A 27,119-nucleotide genomic window follows, 5' to 3' on the forward strand; every position below is an offset into this window, starting at 1 on the left:
ACTAATTATTTAGCACCTGTAGAGGAGAGAGAGGGAAATAGATATGCTAATATGATGTTGCCTCTTTTCTGCCTAGCTATCAGGTATTGATGGAGAGAAGGGCAAATGTCTGTCACACAGCAGAGTTGCTGGCAGATGTGTTATCAGCAAGGGAAGAGGATTTAATTTGCCATAATTATCCATCTATCTGTCTATTTAGACATTTATACAGAGAGACACATACAGAGGTAGCCCTTATCCCTATATATTTAATAAATTGTCCATACATTGACTTTTTAGTATTGTTCAGACACCTCCAAAATACACAAGTTGACTGTGACATGTAGGACACATATATAAAAGCCAACTGCCTATGTATCTTGTGTACATTCTAATACAAAAGAGTAGGGGCCACATTTCTCCTGAAATGGCACAACCAGCAATATTTACATATGCAATTTAGATCGATGCACAGGGCGAATACTTCGTTTGCATAAGTCACCGAATTGTAGAATGCCAAGATATGTTTGCATATGAAGCTGTTATACTTGCTTTGTTTTAAATACTTTGTTTTATACAACAGTTGGAAGAAGAATAGCAAAGACAAAGATCCCAAAGATATCATGACAAATAATACTTTAAATTTCTATCCTTTTACTTTGCCTTTAAAGAATGTATGCAGTTATGTGATAGTGCATACATATATTTTACCTCATAGACCTCAATCTCTCTTCTGATATAATACCATATTTTCCAGAATGAAATAAAGTGTCAATGGTTTATTTGAAAAGTACTAACTGTGTTGTAATAGACAATTAATCACTGGACCACACACTGTTCACATCATGGGTGGCATGGACATGAATTGGTCCCTGAGGTTTCTCAACATTTTGCATTCACACAGACCTGTGTAATGCATTATCACTAAGGTGGCACCAGAAGAGCAGCATGTTTTTATTCTCTTTTATTAGTAAAAGTGTTATTTTGATCATTTTATTCTAAAGTAAGAGAAGGTATTTTGACAATTCATCATTTCCATTTTAAAACCTTTTAATAAACCACACCATTCTCTCAAGCCACTAGAAGTCATGCATATACATTTTTGCACATTTTGTTAGTTTTTTGGTTCTTTAATGCTGAGAAAGGGAAGATTTGGGACAGTTTTCCCTCAGCATCCTGTTTTGAGAGGTTATATATAGAGAGTGACCTAGGTTATATATAAAAACCGACCTGACCTTTTGCACTGCAACAAATACATAACTTATATAGTAAAGAGGGGCACAGTTATAGAGTTTGCCTTGTACCTTATAGGAATTCACCTGCCATGAATCCTTCAGCTAGGCCAACACATTTTGTCTTTTTCCTTCTAAGCAGTTAAGGGCTGCAGTGCAATAGTAGGGTGCAACCTGTAGGTGGGATACTCTAAACCAGAAGAGGGTTAATTTTGATGGCAGCTTGTAGTTAAATAACCTAACCAGATTAGGTAGGTCTCTTTTGTCCTTACCTAGAAGATGAGACTTTGAAAATGTATGTGTGGAAGTGAGAAACTGATTATATAGGGAAGAAATGGATGTTTTTAGGAATTAGCTGAAAAATATAGAAATGTATTATCAATTTCAATGTAAGCCTACAGGATCGGATTCCCACAGTTCCAATATCAGGAAATTAAGTATAAACTTCAGCTGAGAAAACTCAATCTCTTTTAAAGTCATTTTCAATGTGTTTACTTTTTTGCATGCTAAGACCTGAATCGAGAAGAAAAATTGCCCTAGTTTCTCAGCTTTTTCCAACACAGGTTGAGCTATAGATAGCAGACTATAAATGTACCACTTGTAATTCAGTGAATCTAGACTGTTGTTCACCAGTTCTTAGCAATTTCAGAGCTTCTCTAAATTAAGCTGGTGGTTATGGTTCCAAATGGAAGGCAAGATACATGATGACTGCTGAATTGCAGAGCCTGCTAGTCATGCCTGCCCTGTCATTACTATGTTTTCCAGATAGAAACTCCTCGGAAAGTAGGGTTAAGATGGAGGAACCCCATCCAGCCTGACCCACTGAATATGAAGGCCCTGGAAATGGTAGCTTTTTGAAGGTAATGACAAGGTGTGCATTGACTTTCATGATTTAGGAAAGAAGTGGTAGCCCCTTTATGCCAATAAACTGCATACCTGGAAGAGAGTCTGGCCCCAAATGTCTTATTTTCATTCTCTTTCTCCTTTCCTTGTTCTACCGCCATTATGTTTATAGATGCCATGTGCTTTTTTCTTGTTTCGGTACACAGATGAGCTTTCCCAGATGCAGGATGAGTTCTGAGAAAGGAAGTCCTCACAACATTGCTACATTCATTTGAGACCAAGGGTAACCTAATGGTTGTTTTGTCTTTGAAACTGCCCATAAGTGCAACAACAATTAAAGTTGTGAAGCAAGACACTTTAAAAAATATATATTATGCAGTCCTTATGCACAGTGTTTTGCTTGCTGCTCCAGAAGACTTTGCACAGGCATGGATAAAAATGTGCTTAAGAGAAATATTGATACAAAATAGATTTTCATGAATATATCTCCTTTTCTCTTTTTATTTTTATCTCTCTTACTAGCATGTCATAACTGTGCTCCATCAGCGAAGCTTTCCAGTGACTTCAGATTTCAAAGCTACAGGTGGTCTGCAAGCATGGCACTTCAAAGAGTGTTTTGATTAAATGAAACAATGTTTGTGTAATATGGATCCCAGATCTTTGAACTTTTTTTCAGATCAATTCAGCCAACAAAGATTCAATTAGGTGAGATCAGAAGACCCGCTTCCATCCTTCGTTTTCATCTGTCATTCAGGCTTGTCTTTTCAAATAGGTTTAATACAAAACCAGGCTCAATCATTTATTTTAATGAGGACCACAATCATAATGATGGTGGTGGTGATGATGGTCCTTGTGCTAACGCTAATAAAATGCATTTGCAGCTGGTAATGCAGTTTGCATTAAAAAAAAAAAAAAAAAAAAAGGCTAGGATAGCCTAAGTAATATTTTAACTGAATTAGCACATGTTGGCACAAGCTGGGTCTGTATCCGCTACTGAAGCTTATTTAACTATACGTATCTTGTGTTTTTTTCTTTTTTTTGCCTTCAGTGAAAGAAAAACTGATCCTAACAGTTTTAAACTTGTTAATTCAAACCATATGTCATAGAGCCAGTCTCCATATGGTGCAACACCACCTTATATTTACAGGGTGCTGCTTTTCCAAACATTATTCTAAAAGCTTTATTTGCCCCAAATGGAATAGGTGGTACTGAGCTCCTGAATACAGCTTTTAAAATACCTCAAGTGTCTAAATCACATGCTGATATAGCAAAAACACACTGATTATTAAAAACTAATTACAGCCTGTTTTATTGGCAAAAATGTGCTAATCAAGTCCTCGACTGAGAGTGTATGCTTAAAAGAAAGAAAAGCATGTTGTCAATCCTCTGTCTCCACACATGGCAACAAAGGAGAGGTGTAGAAGAAAAATCCATCACCTTGTAGAAAGACTTTTACTGTTCAGTCTTCCATGGCTGGTTGTCCAAAACTATGCTAGAGATAGAGGGAAGAGGTTGGCTCTACCCTTTCTGTTTTTAGGGGGAAAAAAACTCCAAAACAGGTATCTGAAGCAAAATTCTAATGAAAAGAATGAAGTAGGTTAGAGAGACTGGGGAGTTTCAGACTGGTGTTTTTTGTTTGCTGCTAGCAATCTCTTAGAGTGGATATAAAAGAAAATGAAATGGAAATCTTTGAAATGTCTGTCTTTAGTATGGAAGAATGCTGCAGAGTAGCACAGGATACTTTCTCAGGTAGGACCCTTCCTTGGGGATCTTCCCTGCTACAGCATTTTGGTCTGCTTACCTGAACAGATCATTATTTCACCCTCTCTGCAGCATCAGAAGCTACTGACTTTCTTACTCACCTATCTTTATACCAACGTACTCTACAAGCAGACAAGGCCTCGGGAAGGGGCAAATGGAACATGGACACTTGTTCCTTAATATGATTTCTTGGGCGGCAAGAGGGGACTTAGACAGGTTTACCTGATAGATAATCTGTAATTGGAGCTAGGAAGATGGAACATGATTATCTAAACCCAGTTCTTTGATCTATGTAGGGAAGAAGTGCTATGTTGTAAAACATGCCAACCAGAACCAGTTCTAGACTTGCCTTGTGTATCCAGTGACTGAAAATACTGTTTTATGGGGTCTTACAGAGGTATGGTCTACAATGTCTAGTTCTTTTCCAGCAGGAGACAACCTCCCCAGTCTGCCCAGGAGGGGCTCAGTTCAGCCCTATGTAAACCATAAGGTTTTATGTTGAAAAATTTTACCCTGCGTACATGTACATGTACATGCATGAATCTGAAAGCAGCTCTGCAGCAAGAGTGAGGATGGTGGGATAAAACCTTTATCACCCATTCCACTCTGTGTATGTAAGCCGGTCTCACAGTCAGCCCCTCTCGGCTTGCTCTTCTCTTTTTGTGATTTCTGGTTAAAGAGGGACTTCCGTGTTCCTTTTAGGAAAGCGCCAGGCTGTTTGATTTTTAAGGCCATGCAATATACTATTCGTTCAAAGAAACCCACAAACCATCAACAAGCCTTAGACTGTTGACACATGGGAAGTCAAACTCTCTGATCATTTATACCACAGTAACTATATCTGTCATAGTGAGTCTCGAATAACTCCAGTGGTATAAAGGGAGTTACTCCTGGCTTCTCACTGGTGCAGCTGAAGGCAGAATTTGCCATAGAAAGAAACGTTATTATTTATGTCATTAATCACCAAGGAAACTTGCTAGGAGAACAGTCCTACTGGTTTTCACTATTTCCTTAATAATCTTATTAAAAACAGAATTCTAAATTGCACATAGCAGAGAATTCAGAAGAAAAAAACCACGCAGCATTTAGTAAGCCGTCCAGCCTATTGCCAGTTTAATAAGTTAATAGCAACACTCTTACAGAAGCCCATGCAAATAAAAGCCAACTACAATAGCATTCTAAAATGAAAAAGAGAAAGAGGAAGGCATACACAAATGGATGAAATAGTTCAGTGTATAATACCACAGGTTAAAAAAAAATACTTATTGTATTCAATAGTTTCCCACTTAGATTAAGCTACCAACCAATTAACCTATTCAGAGTACACAATGCTTTCTTAACACAAAGGTCTGTGAATGGATTAGTGTAAGAATGATGCATTGTCTATCATTTGAATACATTCTGAAGAGAATGAACTCAAATACAGAAACTAAACTCAAGGTATAAATAAAAGATAAATGTTAACATGTGCCTACTTGTTCAAAACAAAACCAGAGTCCACTATATGATATAGTGCTGTAGTCACTTGGAGATGACCTCTTGTGAAGACCAAGAAACAGTAATATGCTATGATTTACGATGGCAGATTAGCCAAGCGATTATTTCAGTGAGGAAAGGTGTTCTTTCTGATAATAGCTCAGTCAAGTTTCTCCTTGTGCAATATACATCTTGTATGTAAGTTTTGCCAGTTTCATTAGCACTGAAATTAAGAGCTTTAAAGTTTTTGTCACTACCAATAGAGAACAAATCAGCACAGTAATCTCCTACAAACTGCTCTGAATTGTTTAAAATATCTACTTCAAACTCTTGCAGCTTTTTCTTATTTTCCTTTCTAGTTGTCCACTAGTCTCAAGAATCTGTGGTGTCTAGTAAACTACTGAGAAAATAGCTGGATTGTAAACCTTGATGCTCTTTTATTGGATTTTTTTTAAAAAAATGAGTATTTTTTGATACCATACTTGGGCTCTACACCATACCAGTTCTCTGCATTATACTCAGTTCTTCTATAAGCAAGCTTTTGTCCTTGAGTATGGATGGTAAAAGTGCCAAAAAAAGGCAAAAATGATCCTGGATCTAAGACCACAGAACTGCAACTTGACTCCCCTGCGGTGACTTACTGTCTCTACCACAGAATTCCTTTGTGCCCTTCAGCAAGTAACTTGATTTTTCAGAGCCTCAGCTACCCATTTAAGAAATAGCTAAAATAATATGTTAATTATCCCATTTTGTTTATCTTGTCTATATAGTTGAAAGCGTTTCAGCATAGGAGTTGGGTCTGCAGACTGTCTGTCATGATGGAGGCTCAATTTTAGCTGGAGCCAGTAGGAGCTACTGGAATGCAAATAGTAGCTGTAGCGTGAGAAGTTATAATAAATGGGGCGGGGAGGGGGGGAAGATTTTCGGCATGATTTATTCACAGGCTGTTTACCCCTAACTGCTACACATTCCATATGCCTTTTGTTTTATCACAGCATGATGTTTCCTGAGACCCCCAGTCTTCAATCATGGTTTGACTTTGAGTTGAGATATCTGATTGCTGGTCTGCAGAGAAAAAAAAAAATCATGTGAAATGATGGGTATGAGGAAAAGGAGGCCATTTCCCCCCTCCTCCTATTCAGCTAATGAAGCTTATACTATATGTGGGAGAGATCAGTTTGTTTAGGTTAGTTGTAATAGCTATTTAAGACTCTGGAAAGCTTAATGATATACTGCATTTCCGCCTGCTGTATTTGCCATTGTGATTGTATAAATTATATCCTTTACAAAAGCCAGCAACTTTGAGGCTTTACAGGGTAGTTATTGCAAGAGAAATGTGCAGCTAGGGGGAGATGGTTTTGTCTCTCAGTTTGGCAAATGAGAGACTGGGGACAAGGAAACCTACTGTACATGTTATGATGGATTAGTCTAGGGTTTCTGCCGTCTCTGCTGTTTACGAGAAGCTGCCAGATTTGCTGGGGGACCTCTCCCTGCCACTTGTCAGGCTACAGGGCCTGAGGGGCTCTGTGGTGGGCTTTCCCTGCCCACGCAGCGCTGCTGTCCCCGCACGTGCCCACCCGGCCTCTGCCGTGCTGGTCTGCAGCGGTTCGAGACCCCGGTGCCGCACGGCCGCATCCTCTGCTCCGGGCTAGCCCAGCTGCTAGCCTTGGCAGGGCGCAGCAGGACTCGCACATGTCCGAGCTGTGGGACACATCCTGGGACAGTTCAGCTCTAGCTGGGAAGTTACTGCGTCATCCCCTAGTAAGCTGAGTAATTTGGGTCATATTAGGTTAACTGACCATCAACATTTGTTTTATAATATAAATTACTTGCATTGAATTGGCCCAGAGGCTTTAGCTTCTAATAAATAATTAATAATAGAAGTGAAATGATGAAGGTGCGGACCACATTCTTATTTGGCAATTTCAAAAAAATTTTTTTTAAATATATCCTCTGAAGTTGCAATTATGATTATTAATGATAGGGATAAGAAAGCATTAATTAAATCTTTACAACTCTAAATAAGAAATTGTGTCTCATTAAAGTGTATAACAATCTTAAAAGGAATCTTACTTGTAGGGCCTTTCTCTTCTCTTTTCTTTCTTTTTTAATTATGTTTGCCTTTTAAGAATTCAAAATTTCATTACGTATAAATGAATACACTTGCCTACCCTTGTTCCAGTCTAGGCTTTAGCTTAAAAGATCATTGTTCTGATGTGAAGTTTTCTAAAATAAGGGAGAAACAAATTGGTGTAGCATATGATAAATTCTAAAATGCCCTGTACAGCAGCATTCTACTTTACCAATACAGAGGTCATTCTACATAGTCGGACAAGTAAAACTATGATTTTGTGTGCAAGGCATTTGTTTATTCATTTTTAAAATAACATGATTTTTAAATAATGAAGATAAAAAGGTCACATATTTATTAATATGTAGCACACTTCTCATTACTCTCATAGTATTATGCAACTGTTGCCTTTTAACTGCCAGTTCCTTGCATTCATTTAAAGTGCAGCCATACCCTTGCATGTGTCAAATATTACTATACTTTTTGTTTCATTCAAGCTGAATATATTATTAACCTCTGCAGCACTTACCAGAAGAAAGCGTCTTTCCTCCAGAATTCAGAAGGAAAAAAAGAATAGCCCCCACCCCCCAAACTTACATGGCCACGTCAGAAGCTTCTTTTTAAACTGTCTTTCAAAAGAACAAATTTTACACTGGAATACTGATAGTTATTAAATGAAATGCTTAAGGGCCCAGAAAAGAGTTTATTTTTGGGACTTTACTACTCATTCTGAGACCAGCTTCTCTCTCAAGAGACTACATTTTTGACAAGGGATATACATGCAAACACTGCATTTCCTTTAGGAACAAGAACATTCCCTGACAACGCTTTAGGTAACATTAATAAGCTAATGATTATGCTATTTTATTATTAGCTTATTTCCAGCAGAGATATTTATATTTCAGCGAGCCAAACATCACAGCAGTAGGAGAGCATTACACCTGGTATCTCTGGTTTGGCATTATCCTAAAAATGCAGGGAAGGATGAATCAACAGGCCAGTTTGAGAGAGTTGATGTTCATGGAGTCATATACCTTCAAATGGATACAAAAGGAAATGTGTCACAAGTATGTTTTCATACTATGATGCTGATGGAGCTGTAAAACAGGATAATGAAAGGGAAACATCATTCAGGTGGTGGGTGCCAATTAAAGTGATGGATTACATAACTTTCCATAACGAGACAACAGCAGTTGGTTTTGCTGTGATTCAGCTACAAAAAGTTTGATAAATATTTCGTAATCAACCATCTTAAAAGATGCAGGCTCTTTAAGCAGCTAGTAGTGATATGAATTAAGGAGTCTATTAACCAAATTCACGCTGGAGCTCATGTCACAGGCATATAAAGACTTTGCGGACTCATAGTGAATATTGCCAAGGTCATGGAAATATGATTTTTTTCATCAGTGCTGGAAGGGTTATTGGCTATAGTAATAATTATTTTTACCTGTTTTTACAGAAGCAGTTGAATGTCTCTTGGATGGTATCTTTCTTCTGTTCATCTTTGCCATCTTGTTTTAACATGATTAGTGTTACTGCAAGTTTGAATATCAGGTACTAAACTGGAATGGCCAAGAACATATAGCTGAGAGGTGCTCGGATTTTCAGGTTTAAGCAGAAACAATGTGAATATCTACTTTAACTCTTATCTGACATATACTATAGAATTTAACTCTAATTCTGTATCAGATCCAGTATCTTCTTTTTGAAATAGGTCATATACTTTTGGAAACAAACAGACTCTACTGAAAGATGTCAAGCATAGCAAAAACTACTACATCCTTTGTAGGCTGTTCCAATGATAATTCTTCTCATCATTAAAGACATTGGCCTTCATTCCCACTTGAACTTAGAGGAATTCAGCTTCCAGCGATCAGGCTTTGTCTTGTCTTTGCAGGATAGCTCTTCAAGAAATGCAGAGATTTATTCCCAGGCAGATAGCTGGACGTCTCCACACATACTCCTTGATGGTCCTATAAATGTGCAAGCAATGGTATGGATTCAGTAGGTGTCTGTCTTCCTTAGGAGGCAGATTGTGACCACAGGCATACAGAACATGATACCTGGTTAAACTACTGTGGGGACCATTTTCTGATGGTGTAATAACTGAGATTTTCTCTGAAGATATGAAGTTATCTATTTTAGTGCTTGACCAGTCGTAGACTATGTACTTTAATGGACCAAACAGTGCAGGAAGACAGTATCAATACCTAGGTGGGGGTTTTTTTGGGTGCAAGATGTTTAGTAAAATACAATAAATATTAGGTAATGGAAATGAAAAAATATTATAATACATAAAAATAAATTGTCTTCATTAAGAAGAAAAGTAACAGGCAAATTGGGGCTTAATTATTAATAATAAATAGAGACACTAATTATAAAGTACAAAACTTTTCAGATTATATCAATATAAAAAGAATTAAAATTAGCCAGCAGGTTAATAATGAATATTTCAAAAGCTAATGGTCAAAATAAGAATGTTTATGTTTTTATTAATTACAAATTTCAGCAGCGTACTAATGTTATAAAGGAATAGAAAAACATTAAAACTACTAAAATGGGTGAATAAAAACAAAAATATAGCTTGTTTTTTATTACAGCAAAAAACCCGGATGCAAATGTACACTAAAAGTAAGTAAAATCTTTTATTTGCTTTTTGTACTCACTTATATATGCTATTTTTTATCGTCAGAGAAGTGATGCTAAAAATGGCATTATATTAATAATGTCTCAGATATGTCATACATGATTTACTCAGTTTACTAATCAAGAGATATTATTTCTACCTTCTACAGGTGCCAGCTTCGGTCTGAAATTTAACCCATTCTGTTTGTTACATCACTGGTGGTTTATAAAAAACAAAAGTAAAATCAAAAAAACTCTATTCTTAGAACTTGGTTTTAGAATAAGGCTGATGTATTAAGCAGAAAGAATCCAGGTGTACCTTATCATGTATTTTAGGGAGAAAATGGAATAAAACTGGTAGTTTGTATGGTAGTGTAAAATATGCGGAGAAAGATTAAGAGAGTGCTGGTCTGGCTTTCTAAATAACTGCTTTACCGAAAATATAGCAATTGCAGTGGCTGGAAAATGAATAGGTCTGGTGAGCAGTTCAATGTGGCCCAGTGTTTATTGTGATTTCTGTCTTGGCCTGTAATTACCTTCTTCATATGGATGGAGGTAGTCTTTAAAGGCTTCTGGAGACCAATCATGCCCATCTAAACTAGGCACATAAACGAGGTGGTCAGGAGCTCCTTTAGGCCCTTCATAAGCACTTACCTCTCTGGATTGCCTCTGGGAGTAACATAAAGTGCTTACAGGAGGACTAATTTTATTAAGTGACTAATTTTAAGCACAAGCTAAGCAGCTCCATCAAGTTGACTGATCCTTTCTCCCATGGTAATATCCAAATTAGTTGTTAATATTTAATATGTGTGCATTTCATTTGGTTGTCTGGAGATTTTGTGATACCTATAAAACGTGCGTAGAGGAAGAGAGTGAGATCCACAGATTCCTTTCCCTTTGGATTCAATTTAGTTTTAATCTAGGGACTGCAGATTGAAAAAAAGCTGTTATATAGGGTTTGCCTACTCCTTACTACTTTCTCTTAAGCACTCCAGGTAAACTAGAGGGCAAAACTGATGAGCACCAAAAATTAATTAGTGCAGAAGGCTAATTGAGCATTATCACATTCTGCTAAAAGTAAATCAAGTGCCAGCATTGTTGTCATCTTGAAAATTAAGTGAGGTGGCAGTATAGTGGATGTAAAGTCTAAGTGTACAAGACAAAAGGATCATTAGTATTAATGCCTATCATTTATTTTGCATATGCAGTGAAAGATCACAGTCAGGATGAGGCTTCCATTTACTTGGCAAGGTACAGATACAAATGAAAATAAAACTGCCGATGTAAAGGCATTTCGAATTTAGGCCAGTAGGAATCCTGAAAAAACTCAATCATATCCTAAAAACTTCACTCATGTGATTAGTTCTAGAGATGCTGAAGAGATGATTCATCTACAGAAGATGGTGCAAGAGGAAAGTGTGTGCAGAACTGAAGTCTAATATAAAACAAAAAGCAAGTTCAGGGTGTAAGCAGTACAAAGAGACACTGAGGGTCATGGCAGAAGAGGCTTGTTTCAGAAAGAGTAAGTGTCCTGCTCGTGCAGAAGATCCAGCATGAGGCCTTTTCATCACCTATGCTTCACTTAAATCCTTGAAATATAGCTTACGTCCTCTAGGTAGACTTCCAGGCCTTGTGGTGGTGCTGTCCCAAGGGTGAATTTCCTTTGAGCAGAACAGACTGATCTTCCAAACTATTCAGATCTCCACTGGCTTATAAACACTGGAATCACAGCATAATTTAGATTGAAAGGGACCCCTGGGGGTCATCTGGTCCAGCACCCTACTCAAAACAGGGCTCAAAACATTTTCAAAGATAGATCAGGTTGTTAGGGCCTCGTCCAGCTGAGTTATGAATACCTTTAAGGGTGGTGATGCCACAGAATCTCAGGGCACCTGTTCTGGTGTTTCACGACCCTCCTTGTGAAAAGGTTTTTCCTTATATCCAGTGGGAAATTACTTTCCCACAACTTGTGTCTGTTGCCTCTCTCCCTTTGGCTGTGCAACTCCAGGAAGGATCTGGATCCATTTTCTCTATTTAGGTAGTTCAAGATGATAACTAGGTCCCCCGAGGCTGCCTCTTCTCCAGGCTGACCAAGCCCAGCCTCTCCACACTGGGCAAGTGCTTGGGCCTTGACAAGCTTGGGAGCTGTCCACTGAGTCTGCTCCATCCGATTGATGTCTTTCTTTTCTTGCTTTTTCTCTGAATACTCTTCAGATACGTTATCTACAGTATCTAACTCCTTGCAGCAAAAGATTGTGCAAGATTGAAGCCTTACAGAAGACCAGCTGAAACCTGAAAATGCAGTAATATTCTTATACAATAATCCTGAGAAGTTGTTCAGTAGACAAATGGTAGCTGAAAATGGCAGCCAAAAATGGCACCATTATTTAGCATGAAACCAAGAGTCTCCGAGGACTGGGCATTCTTTAGATAGGAAAATATATAAACAGACCCCAGTATGGATTTACCTCTAGAAGTCAAAGTAACTTACTGACTCTTCCCTTAAGTAGGTATACCCTGGTGTTTATGCACACAAATATTACTGTGGGTGGCCCTTGGTTGGCACCCAGGTGCTCACAGATAGAAAGATGAACAAATCAGAGTGTAACTGAATACATAAAGAAAATATGTTGGGAAGGTGACAGTTTCAAGCACTTGAAAGTCAGGAATTAATATTTCCTGTAGTAACATTATCTCAGCCATACTGTATATTTTATGACATATCTTTAAGAGTGGTAAAATGTAAGGCAAGACATATACTTAAAAAGAAAAGCAGGAATATAAAAGACTGCACTAAGAAGGTAACCTTTTCCATATCCTGGTTTTTAAAAGCTTAAGAGGCTAACTGTAATGTACGTCTTATTTAAGCTTTTGTGCTTAATATCCATTAGAAAAAAAAGAAAAGACAAAGAAAGTACAAGACAGAAGGACATTTCCAAAGAGTTTCAAACACTTCTGCTGAGGATATAGCAGGGAAGCTGCTTTGTCCTCTCGTAAGTATACATTTCTTGAAACTGTTAAAAAAGCTATTAGAAAGGTTTCAGAAACAAAATCCCTGTCAGGTGAAGCAAAAATACTTAAATTTGTACAACCAACTAGGACTCAACCAACTAGAAATTTGTACAACCATTCAGCAATACTAAAATACTAACCAAGGGGTTTTCTGAGATATTGATACTGAAAACATTTGGAATGGTGTAGGAGATTCAGAGGAATGTGGCTCAAAAGGAGCGTTGTGTCAGTATCTTAAAAAATTAAGCAGAATGATCTAAATCACTAAAAATTTCAGATAGACTGACTTTGATGACAAGCTAAATCACAAACAGCATAGAGAGAGATGCAATTAGGAAAGAAGTAACAGGTAGTAGCCTAATTAATGCAAGTCAACATGGCTTTATATAAAAAGGCCATGTCGCACAAATCTGATATAATTTTTTGATGAGATTTCAATCATGTTGACCAACAGTATTATATTTTCAAAACAGACCTCTCTAAGATATTTGCCTTTTGTAGGCTATAGAAACAAAATTCAATAAACGCTTGCCAAGTGAGAGATCAGAAAAAGTAAATACAGACAGAGAATAAATCACATGGTAATTTAAATCCTGAAAGGAACTGCCACAGGACTATCCTTGACCAAGGCCTACTCAGTATCTTTATTAATTATCTGGAAATAAAGATAAAGCCCTTGCTGGTGAAGTCTGCAGGTGATCTGAGCAGCTGTGGCATGTTAAATGACAAAGAGAAATTCTACCAAGTGATCTGTATTATGCAATTGGGTGGGCTTATTTAGACAGCATTAATGCTTTTCAGCCAAATGAAAGGTCACACATTTGGGAAACAAAAAGGTAGGTTATGTTTTCAGGATAAGGGATTCTCTTTCAAAAGAGGGGGAAAAAAACCCAACACAAAACAAAAACCAACAGTGCTTCAAAAGATGATTTAGTGGGCAAAATAGATAACCAGCTGAACATGAAGTTTTACAGGACTAATGTGTTCCTAACAAGTGAAAGCAGGGGAATCTAGTGTAAACTTTTGTAATTGTAAATTAAATTACTGAATAAGAAGATGGGGAAAAAGGTAAAGAAAGTAACAAGGCTGACTGGTAGCATAGAGGATCTGACATACAAATGTTATCTAAAGAAATACAGAAGAAAAGAGAACCTAGTTTGTTGGCCTGGGGTTATGTACTGGCTTAGCTTAACCATCTAATGCTTAGATGTTTAAACATATGATATTTAGACTTTGGTTAGGTGAAGAAAATTAATTTAAGTTTCATAGATCTTGCTTCTAGGCTTTTATTCCATCCAGGAACAAGCTTAGTGGTGTTGTAATGCTCTAGCTTTAAGTTGCAAGAATAAATTTGTAATTTGAACATGGGAGTTCCATTCTCAATGTCTGACAAACCAGTCAGTTACTTCCCACTGTGTACAGTCCATGTGTGAGATCATAACTATAAAGAACAGTATCAGAGGAAGGATGGATGAAACTCTTTGTAGACAGAGTGGATATATTTTTTTCTCACTCTTTCTTAATTTCTCTAGTTTTATGCTATTTCTCATCATTGTAGTACCTGAGAAACTTCTATATGGCACCAAGAGCTGTTAGTAGACATTATGGAGCAGGTTATACTCTTATTTTTCCTTGGAATAGGTTTTTATGGGCTATTTTTTTTCTTGTGTTGTTGTTGTTGTTGTTACCTATTAGCAGTTATCAGTCAGAAAAGAGTTCCAAGTGTCACAGTCATGAAAGTCTGTCTATCTAGTGCTCAGAATGAATCATTCTTTGGTAAGTAAAGTATTTTTGTCACCCTTGACATCTCTGAGTGTAAATGTGTTCCAAGTGAGCGCTCTATTAGGATTGAACAGTGCAAGAAGGAAGAAACATATTTAAAATGTACATTTGATTATTTTTTTCCAGTTTTTATTCCTCTGTAACAGATTTGTAGAAATTTACAGCTGCTGCATTTGGATGGCTTTTTTTTTCCCTCCTAATTCAGAATCTCCTATTTAAATTTTCAGCTTTAAGATGATTTAGCCAGCTCAGGAGACACTCCTTAATACAAAGAAAAGTACAAAAATGGCTGAACACTATTATGGAATGAAATGAAAGGAAGACAGTATTAAGGGGTGAAGGAGGTGTTATTGATGTGGAAAATGAAATGGAGACCCTTTTTCCAAAGACTTCTTAAAAGAACTGTCCTTACAGTGCCTTCCTGCCATTTTCTCCCTTTCCCCAAAGATTCCGTAGGTAAAAACCCTGTATCGTAGGTGTTTTTCTACCCATGAAATATTCATCAGCTCTGCAGCCTTTGCTTAAAGGAAGGAGCCAATAAAAGAAAAATACTTTAGATATTCTTATGAGAAGAGATTCAGTGCTGCCTAACTTCAAAAATTAGGTGCATTCTTTGAGAAAGAAAACTATGTCACAATCTTCAATGTATTAGCTCTCTCCCTATAAATCTACAGCTAATGATGTAATGTGCAACATGAAAACCATATTGGATTTATACTCAGTTACACTAAGAATATGACCTTTTCTTATTTGGAGCAATGTACTATTTTCTGCCTGAAATGGGGCAACTGAAACAGAGTAGCCCCTGCACTGTAGGGTCAATCACTGATGAGAATTTTAGAAAGAGTCTGACAGAGGAATTCTGGTTGTTTGAATTGGATTAAAATTCAGTGTGAAAAATTTTGGGAAGGTTTTTTCTACTAATAAAATATTGAGATAGGGTGAAATATACCAAATGTGCCTCACTTTCAGCTTAATCATTGGTAAAAAGATTAATAAATCCCCCAAGTAAAAACAGTTGCTATCATATTTACAAGCTGGGATTTTTTTTCCCCTGAGATGAAAGTGATTGTTTTCTGAAATATCTGTAAAAGATGCCAAAACAAATATGTATATTGTGCTTCAGCTCAAATTAAGTGTGACATTCAACACAACTTTTATTGGATTTCCAAAAAACCCCCTAATTTCAGCAAAAATTTGATTTTTCTACCTTTTTAATGCTTTTTCAGAACCACCAGTAAACTAAAACATCATTATTCACAAATTTGCTCTGACTACCTCTTATTTCCTTGTATGTCAGTGTCAAGAGTAGAAACAGTCTTTCCAATTTTCTAACTTCAGGTGAGAGTCTGTCCCTGGTGGGGCTAGCAAATGGCCTCCTGCATTCCCTGTCCTTCAGACACTGCAGTACCTGAGCTCCATCTGTAACCATCATAGTAGAGAAGAAAGCACATGACACAGGAAAATTACAGATCTAACACTATTTGCTATATTTCCAGTCAGATCCACTGCTAAAAATGAATTACATGAAGGCTATAACTGCATTTTCCCTCTTCATCTCAGCTTCTCTAAGAACTTCCCTACCCTGGAGGTCACATGGGAAGATGTTACAGAACCACAGACTAGTTGAGGTTGGAAGAGATCTCTGGAAATCATCTGGTCCAACCCTGCTCAAGCAGGGTAAGCTACAAAAGGTTGCCCTGGACCATTTCCAGTCAGCTTTTGAATATAGCCAAGGATGGAGAGTCCACAGCCTCTCTGAGCAACCCGTTCTACTGTTCAGCCACCCTCACAGTAAAGAGGTGTTTTCTTGTGTTCAAGCGGAATTTCCTGCATTTCAGTTTCTGCTTGTTGCCTCTTGTCCTGTCATTTGGCACCACTGAGAAGAGTCCTGCCCTGTCCTCTTGACACCCTCCCATTTATACACATTGGAAAGATCTACCCTGAGCCTTCTCTTCTTCAGGCTACACAGATCCACATCTCTGCCTCCCCTCATGTGAGAGATGCTCGAATCCCTTAGCCATCTTTGTGAGCTGAACTCACTCCAGTAACTTCAAACCTTTCATGTACTGTGGAGCCCAGAACTGGACCCAGCACTCCAGATGTGGCCTCATCAGTGCTGAGTAGAGGGGAATGATCATCCCTTCTCCTCCCCCCGCTTGTTGCCTGCTGGCAACACTCTTCCTAATGCAGCCCAGGATACTGTTGGCTGCCTATGTCACAAGGGCATTTTGCTGGGTCATGTTCAGTTCTGTGCTCACCAGGACTACCAGCTGCAATGCTGTCTGCTGGCTGTCTGGCCCCCAGCCTGTACTGGTGCTTGGGGTTATTCCCGCCCCCACAGGTGCAGGATTTTGCACTTCCCTTTATTGAACTTCATAAGACATCCTCTCTGCCCATTTCTGCAGCTTGGGGCTAACCACCTGGGGCCCCCACACTCTCGTCCATTACCCACAGAGCCATGTAGTCATGTTTGATACTTTCCAGGTCTCCCTGGGCAACATTATTGGTGCCCACATGGAAGAGCAGCAGGGTGATAGTCAAAGGGCTGGACAAGCCTCAGCAACCTGTCCACAACATCCCAAATCTGAGTCCCTGGCAAGCAGCGAGCCTCCCTAGATGACAGGTCAGTTTGGCAGATGGGGGCCTCCATCCCGCACAGCATAGTGTCTCCTACTGCTAGCACTAACTGCTTCCTCCTCATACTCCAGAATGGCTGAGGCTCAGCTGGCATTGATGTTCCACTTGAATGTTACCAGCTCCTTCACAGGTGGAAAGGGAGTGAACCTCTTCCAAAGTTTCAAGTCTTTTGGCACCAGGAACAGGGCTCCTGCTCCACTGGAAGTCATCAGCTTTCAGCCTTCACCATCATGGGAGTTTCCAGTTTCTAACCCAGTAGGCACTGACTCTGCCTGCCCCCCTGCGTCCTCCCCAGTGTTGGGATGCTTGGGATCCTGAAGCTGTAGAGTCTCAGAGAAGATGCAGCTGATTTTCTTCTCACCCTCTCTCACATTGTGCAGCCTGCTGACCCTCTCCCACAGTTCCTTGACTTGGCAGCTCAGCTCCTCAACTGCTGCATACTTTGCACAGGCAAAGGGACCACCAGCCCCAGCATGAGGCCCCAGGCCCTCCATGCAGATCAAAATGTGCAGGGCTGTATCCTTCTTCTGAAACTCCATCTGGGTCAAAGCCTCTAATGTTGCAGGGGCAGTTGCTTCAATAGCTGTTGGGCACCCTGCTCTGTGGTACATCACTACCGGCTGAGGAAGGGTGTGCTGGTCTGAGCAGTGTTGCCAAGCCCTTCTTTGTACCCTTCTACACAAACTGCTGTGCAAACTGCTACATTTATTGGCTGCCTGTTAGCAGAACGGCAGGAGCTGTGTTCTGTCCCTAGCTCTTATATAAGGCCTCTCCCTAGCACTGTCTAAAAGGGTGCTTGACTCTCCCTACTCAGGGTCAACCCAAACAAAAGCCCCAACACTCCCCTATCAGGGAGCCCACAGAACTCACTAGTAGCTGCTGGAGCTTGTTAGAGCTTTTAAGAAGCAGCTGAGGCCTCCTGTGGCTGTCCTCACCTGGCTCTCTTCACCTAGCAGCAGGCACTCTCAAGTTCCTCAGAGGGTTCCCAAGAATCCCCCAACAATTCCAACAAAGTCCTCAGAAGATCTAAGCAGAGCCTAGAGACTGTGCATCTGGGGATTTTACTGTGCAAACCTCTATGTCTGTGGACTGCCTCTGTTAGCTGTGCTCACAGGGAGAAGAATCCTTGTAGCCCAGGTAAAGTCAGGTTGTCAGGACATGTGGGATGCCTAGGAGGAGTCAAAAGAGCTGCAGAAGCACAAGGCCTGTATGCAGGTGATCAACACTCACAGGTAAGTCTGGGAAAGACCCTTCCAAGATTGCAGAAGGGCAGGGCTCAAAGCTTCCCTGCCACAAGTAGAATGACTGCAAAGTCACTGTTCCCACTGAATTATGAGAGATTACTTTCTCATGATTTCCTTCACCAAACTTTTTTGAAACAGTCTATTTATGTTGTAACTGAAAGGAAAATTTTAAACACTTAACATTTATTGGGAAAAAAAAATCAAACCAGAATTAGTATGGTAATGCTAGATAATTTGACCAAATCACAGCAATAACTGTATATGTTAACCTACTCCCACCTTGTCTGGTAGAGTGGCGTAACTGATGGCAGATACCTTGTCTCACTCCAGATCCTCCCTACACAGTAGGATGGTTTCAGTTGAATATATCACTGTTATCAAGTGCATGATTATAAAGAAAAAAAACTAAGTCACATAACTCACACACAAATTTTGACCTAGGCACAGACTGACAAGTATCTGACAGAGCATAAATGGTGATAGAGACTCTTTGTATGGAGAACACATTTATGGTATATTTCTTCTAAGTAGCTTCTTTTCTGTATAATAAGAGCTAAACTCATGATGTAGCCTTCATTTAAAAATAAGTCAAGTGATAGACATGCACTACCCAAACAAGCAGTTTTCATTAATCCTAGCAGTCAGGAATCCATACACAGCCTTCCATAGCATAAGTAGAGCTTATAGTTCCCACTGCTACAAGTGGCACTGCAGAGGGAACTGGTTAAAGCATTCGAGGGGTACGTACTCTGGTAAGGTTGGTAATATCAGCTGCCTTAGGGTCCTGAGCTGAGTGCACTGGCAGAGTACAGCATGAACTGATGGGGTCAGATCAGCTGCAAAAGGGATCTCATATAGAGTGTTATGTTACTACTCTTTAACAGATTACATGTGGGGTTTTTTTCCGTTGTTTTCTTCAGCATGCAGAATATTCAAGATGGGAAAAATAGATCATCTAATTTGTTTTCTTGAGGCCATTTGTGAATGGAAATATAGGTTTTCTGTAAACTAAAAATGAAAGAGAATCACTAAAGCCATCACCGCACCATGAAAAACTAATTTCTTATCAAAGTAAAAATATATGAAAACTGATAAAAGTTTGTTCAAAAAAAAAAAAAAAAAGTGAATTCAAAGCTCAGACAAATGGTGCCTACTTTTGAAACTACAATTTTGTCACATTGCTACCAAGAGGTCAGGCTGAGCTACCTCTTCTATGATGTGTTTTGGGGATTGATTTTTTTGATGCCTCATTGCAGTGCAACCAGGAAACCATCTTGCAGAGAAGAACGAAGGCATGAGACATTTGAACTGTAGTTCCCATGAAACATCTCGATGACATTTGTATATCACTCTCTAGTCTTTGATCATAAGATTTAAGGTTGCTCTGTGCTGTTTATGGTGAGTATTACAGGTATCTACATGAAAAAGAAAAAAATCAAATGTCTTCAGTGAGGTGATACGATCCTTAGATAGTGATATATATATATATCACTATCTATATATACTGATGTGTGATGATGTTTTACATTTGTTTTTAGCCTTGCCCTCCTGTGCTACCGAATATCTCATGCAGTTTATACCAGAACAAAGACTTGCTTGCAGAAGAATAAAATGACTGAATGTAGTTGGAAGATGACTGAAGTGACATGAGTAGGTGGAGAGAAACAAGATAATATGTTTTGTCAGAAGGTGTGTGACTGCTGTGTCTGAGCTGTGCTTGCAAAATCCAGGCTGGGTTTACCTTCAGGCAGGAGCCTTTTCTTCACTGATTTTTGGTCAGCTTTAGTATGAATAAACTTAGGTTTCCATGAATTTCCCGTGCTCTCCTCACTGAATATAGAAGGACTCTCAAAGACTTAATTTTATTAGACATTTGCCTTCAGAAGGTTTCAGTTCAATGAGGTGAATTCTACCTATTCTGATGTGAATTTTAAAAGAGAAGTTTTGATTTTTTCAAGTATAAGGAATATTTCATTTCTAAAAGGTATTTTCATGTATCTTTTAATAAAAATTAAAATGAAAACTATTTTGAGTTGAGTGAGATATTTGATTCACTTTTAAATATTATTTATGGATTTAGCTATTTGTCTCTTTCCTAAACTTTTTCATAAACTAAGGAAGCTTTGATGGAATAGCCTGAATTTCTTCAACTTTTTCTTTCAGATTGCTTGGAAGTAATTGAAAGGTTCTTACCATCTTTCCTATAGCTCATTCAGAACCTTAGACAAAAAAATGGAATGTATTGCCCTGGCTTCTACTAGTTAGTCATAGGGGACAGGAAATCTCTGTATCAGAGCCTAGAAGAGGTGTTCTTAAGTGGGCTACTAAATGGTGTCTTCCAGAGCCTGTAGTCCTGGTATAGATGTTAGCCCCTCAGGAGACAGGGAGACCTATTCTGGATATGGGGAGAGTCCCAAATCAACAGTGAGGAACGGACAGGATTAGGGTACAGACAAGGCATTAGGCTGCTTAAACCCAGCTGAGGTTTTGGCTTGGAGCAGAAGCTTTTGAGCACCACAGTGAGAGCTCTCTCCCAGTATTTCTGTCATGCATGATCTGAGTGAGTTTTTTTCTCGCCATGACCAGGTCTGCCCCATAAGGTTTTTCAATCAATTTCTAGACCAAGAATAACACAGTAAGATCCAAATAAGAACATAAATCTCTGTTTTCTGGTAAATCCTCCTAAAGTTCCAGAGTAAGCCTGAGATAGAAATTATTCTGAATTGCTAAAGAAAATAAATAAACACAGATTTTTGAAAATTTATTACTGTGAGAAGACTACTGGATTAAAACAAACCAAAGCAGAACAAAACCAATAAACTCTCTCTTGCTCCTGTAACATTCGTTGAAAGAAAAATACCAGATGGATTAATATTTTTCACTTCATCCACTAGTACCATTATGCTCCAAGTAGAAGTCTTCGTAACTACATACCTTGGCAACAACTACTTTAGGAAAATGGAGTCTGTTCTTGAAATATATTCCACATATAAAAACAATTTTTTTTTTCGCCATGTCGTCCTTTACATGGTCTTCAATATTTTTTTCAAGGTAAATTGTTCTCTGAACTGTCTTTGCAGGATGCGCTCCTTTTCAGAAGAACAGCATTTGTGTGTAGTAGATGATAAGGTAGGAGGCATGCAGCTATTTCATATCCTAAAAAAAATCATGATTGTATAGCACTATGATAGACTTCTTAGTATACAAAGGGTGAGCGCGCATCATTAAAAGAATGAGCAAGCTTTTGATTTTAATTGTAATTGTAATCCTCTCCACTGAAGCCTCAAATGCATCATTTGAAATCTAGTGGAGATGTGAGTTTTCGCTGCAGCCACTTTACGTTTGTGATACATTAAAAGGTGTAATCCAACTGAAATGTAAATCACTGTTCTTGAAAACAAATTACAAATGAAGATAACAGGGCAGCATACTAGCACTAAAGCATCCGAGAGCCCATCTGAGGCGGTTTTCTTTCAGACCCAAATTGCAGTAGCCCTGTTATCATGGGTAACAGGATGTTGCTAAGGCAGGTTGATTACAAGGCTATGGTAAACAATCCTTTTAAAGGCAGCGCCTCAATAGATGTGCACACACAACATTAATCAGCTGAATTCAAACAGAACCACAAAGGGAAGTGGTAGGCCAGCCCCTGTTGCTTTAACTCACGCAGTAAGTGGCCCAAGTGCGGTGAACACTTGTTACAGCATTATTTTCTGTCCCTTCGTAATCAGCGTTAACTTGTGCGAAATTGTCATTGTGAGCCCTGCGGAAAACAAGAAAAAGGAACACTGCGGGTTTCCTGTCAGAAAGGGCTGCTTTTTATGTTCCAAGGTGCAGTAATTTTATTTCACTTAGGCCTTAACCTCCCCGGGGCAGGGCCTGCCTCTGTTTTTTCTGCCTGCTTACTCCCCTGGGGCAGGAGGAGGCTACAGGACAGGTCGTGTTGCAGGGGAAAGCCGTGCGCAGCAGTGCAGCCCCTCTTCCTGCTGGAGTGCGTGTCCCCATGCAGAGCTAGTGCAGGCAGAGATGATCTCTTCTCCCCCAGCAAATCTGCCTTTCCAAAAACAAAATGGCAAGTGCTATTATGTCATTTTGTCTGTTGTGTATTGTCTCCCCCCGCTGCCTCGTTGCACTTTATATTTCTGGCCCCCTTTCAAAACTTTGTCATAACTCTGCTTGTCACACTGCTTAACCTGTTTAAAGGTTCTTGCATTTATAGTATGTACTGCCAAGAAATCTGCCCTGTAACTGGAGATTTGCTTTACAAAAGTTGCTATAATAGGGTGATGAGACTAAGTGTCTCTTGGAAAGATGTTGATGCAACACAGAAAAGCAGGTAAGCTACAGGAAAGAGCAAAGTGCAAAAAATAGCTTCTATTTAAAAAATAAATAGAGTAATTTAAGTCTGCCTGAAGATAGCTTTAAATAATTCAGCCTTCACTGAGTGTTAGCAAAATAATACCTTATAAAATAACTTAAAGCAGTTGTGTGAGAGACCAGCTACATGTAATCATATAGCATAGCCTATTCCTAACTCAGGAATTCAATTTATTTTGGAAAATTTTAATTGAACACTTTAATTAAACAATGGTAATTCTTTAAAACAAGAAATATCTGCTGATTAATTTCAATAAATAAAAAGAGAACATGTATATGTAGGACTTCTTTAGAACTGAGCAGAGAAGGCATTTTAAAACAGTGACACTCATAAATAGTTTGAGTCCTAGGTGCTGGGACACAGCAAAGCATAACTAATGGACTTTAACTTGGGGCCTTTCACATCTAGACTTCAGGTTAAAATCCAGTCCTGACTGAGTGATATAAAGTATTTTCACAACATGGGATGGCAAATGAGTTATTAACCTTCAGGCCTAGTTCCCAGGAAATGTCTGTATCACCAAAAACTTAGTGACACATCAGATGTCTTTCTGGAAGTTTGGAAGACTGGATGCCTATGGATAATGCCTTGCTCTTCTCTGCAGAATTCGATTCTCCAGGAGAGGGTATTTCCAACACCCTTACAGAGACACAACGGCTATATGTTGAACCCTTTGAAGGAGGGCAGAAAACGCTAGTATTTGATCCTATTATGCCCAATTGCTTTTGCCCATTTTGCTTCTGATCACAAATTTGTAATTCTTTGCACAGAGCAAGCATGTTTCATGGCCACACAGGGGAAAAGCAAGTCCGCATGTGAGTCTACAGAGTGCAGATAAGCACGGGATTCCAGCTGCAGTGCTGAGGACATACACACACTGATGCAAAATATGGTAACTGATAAATGATTACAAAAACTTATCGGTGTGAATAGACCGACAGAGCTTTACTAAAAAGCTTCTCTGTTCCCTGTGCAGACACATTATGGGCATCAGTATAGTCATCTTCCTGGGCTGCTTTACCAATGTATGTGACCACCATCACTTACAGGGAACAGTCTAGAAATATAAAGTTAATTCACATCTCTTGGTTCCTGGGTTTTCTTCCACATGTTCAAACAGGGTAACAAGCCTTGTTTTTTTGGAGGATGGTATTCAGGAGGGATGTGACAGGAATATTAATCCTCCAGGACTCTAACTGAGTCTAACTGAGATTTTTTCAGATAGTCCCCTAACCAGTATTAGCTTGAAACAATTTTCAGTACTCACCAATCCAGCCTAAATTTAAACTGGAGACCTAGACTGAAGAGCTCTGGGGGCACGGATGGTGCTCATACTCCTTTAAACCTAAATAATAACCCCAACAGCACAGAAAATGAGATTTCTCTTTCAGACAGTGTAGGGACTGATTTCTGAGACCAAACATTGGGTTCCTCACTTGGAAGTTTCCTTTCTAATAAGATGATGTCATATTAATGTGGGAGAGACTACGCTAGTAGAAGCGTAAGCTTCTGACCATGCCCCAGAGGAGCTAGACATATCTGGAAGGTAGAGGAGAAATGGTCTGAATTTAATACTTCTGACTCGGGAGGATGCCTGTGCGAAGAAGCACCAGCCCCCAGCCCTTGAATATGAATGCAGAGAGGAGAAACACTATAGTCTGTTTTCATTGAACTTGAAGACCGAAATATGTGGGGTGTTTTTGCTACTGTGGAACACAGTAGGACCTGCTTTTAAAAAATTAACAAGGAACAGTGAACCTGAATAGCCTGCATCCCTTTCACCCTTGAACAGTTGTCAGGGTTGCGTCTATGTCGTTTTTTGGAGGTGTCATGAAAAACCTGACTGACTTCCACCAATAATTTTCCCTTGGCAGCAGTGTTGCCAAGGGGGGTCTATTTTAAACTTGCATAAGAAATACTTCCTGATCAGCTGGACCATAGAACACACTCTAATAAAACACAGATGTACTTACAAGAATTTAACTTGAATAATAAAAATAGGGATTTCATCATTCATGTTAAGCATAGATTTTAAGGCGTTTCTGTACTAGTATGACCTGTAATAAAATTATCGTTAAGTTTCATTAGACAGTAACAGAGACAGAAGGAATGGAAATATCACAAAACTACCTCAGTTAATTATAAAATTGTATACTTTCCCTGCCACCATAATTTTTTTTTTAGATTATCTGAAAATTTCATAGGAACTTAATAACTTTAAAACATTTTAGAACTGTCTTTAATAATAAAAAATACTGAGAATTGTACACAAATAAAGAGGAACATGTATTTAACTGCGAATTCAGCTCGACTACAAAGGCGGCTCACAGCACAAACAAATTGGGCAATCCAAGATGCTGTAGTCAAGAACTATACGAAACACAGGGATCATTTGTACACATGGAGCTGAAAAATACGGCTGTTGTTTTCACTCAGCGATAATAATCATATACCTGGGCCACAGGATAAGGCCTGCTTTCTTGGTTCATGACCATTAAGAAACAACTCTTCCATTGTTAGCCTTCATGCGGAGACGCTGCAAATGCAATGTCGTACAGGAAACAAAGATGTGGGAATCATTTAGTGCAACCCTACACTTAGACAGGTGCCACTCTTAGTCTTTTTAATTGATCTCATTTGTTACTTATACCTGTAAATCACACTGTTATCATCTCTGAACAAGCAATGGAAACCAGAATTTGTCACTGACTAAAGATAGCAGACCAGGTCCTCAAATGGACTGACCATATAGATTTACTGGTTTAATTACACAACAGTACATTAGATTGAAATGAGATACTTAGAAAAATCCAAATTACATGCAGGCCTCTTGTTTCTTTATCCCACATTGACACAAAACACAGTTCAAATGCTACTGCTAAGAGAGTAAGTTATAGTCTTCTGAGAGAGATAGAGACGGACAGAGAGCCAGGCCTGACATAACCAAAGATTTTTGTTACTATGCAGTAAAATTAATCTCATGCCAATCTAAAAGCCTAGTATGTAGGCTGCAGGACACTCACATTCCTGAGCCACTGCAGTGTCGTGACAGGAACAGGAGCATCACGAAGGCAAAAGGCTGAGTGCCTTCTCAGTGGGACAAGTGCAACTGCACTAAATAACTATTTAGGTATGGGCAGTATTAATGAGGTTTCATTCACTCCCATTGGAATTACCCAGTCCTACGTGAAGTCCCATGTGAAGACTGCAGCATAAAAAGAAGAAAGCAAACCCTTCATACTGAAAAAGTAGTGCAATTATTTAGACATCTTTTTTTCTAGCTACTGTTGTGCATGCCTCTTAAATGAAAATGGAACCCAAAGAGAAACCAGTGCTGAAGTGTTAGAAAGAAAATTGAAGTCCATATTCTGTCATCCAAAACAACCACAAAAACAGACTTCTACAACACCTCTCGTTCCTCTATTGTACACACTTTGAATACTTCTGTGGCTTCACATAATTAGTAGTCCCATACAGCAGAGACACAGTGGACCTGAGAGTAACAGGGACTGTTCTGCTCCCATGTGATTGGCCAATTTTCTGGAGACCCCCAAATGTCTTTTTTGCACAACATATTCCAAAATCCTGTGCTTTTGTTCCTCGAGGAAGACAGAGAGCGGATGAATCAAGACTACTTCTGAACAGTAAGCTTATGTTAAAACCTATTTCTATTGGCCTTGGAGAGCTTTGGAAGGAGGTGTCTCTCAGAAGCCAAATTAATTCTCTTTGGTGGCAGGAAGTTAAAAAGTGAGGGATAGATACGGAATATGCGAGAGCAACTAAGCAGCCTAGCATCTTGAGGCAACACAGGTGCTACTACGGAAGGAAAACAAGACTGATGAAGGAGAATAAGGCTGGAAAAAGCAGAAAGGGGGGAAATGCAGGGGAGAAAAGCATATAGGAGAAAGCCAGAACCTGTGAGAATAAACTGTAACAGTGAAGAAAGATGAAATTTCTCAAGAGAATGTTGCTTGGGGAATAAAAGGTGCAAAGACAACACTCATGGAGAAGGTATAAAGAAGACTACGGTGTGAGATGAGAAGTGCTTTGACAAAGTAAAGGCAAAGTAAGGAGAG

This window comes from Dromaius novaehollandiae, chromosome 1 (genome assembly GCF_036370855.1).
Source record: "Dromaius novaehollandiae isolate bDroNov1 chromosome 1, bDroNov1.hap1, whole genome shotgun sequence".
Classification (NCBI taxonomy): domain Eukaryota; kingdom Metazoa; phylum Chordata; class Aves; order Casuariiformes; family Dromaiidae; genus Dromaius; species Dromaius novaehollandiae.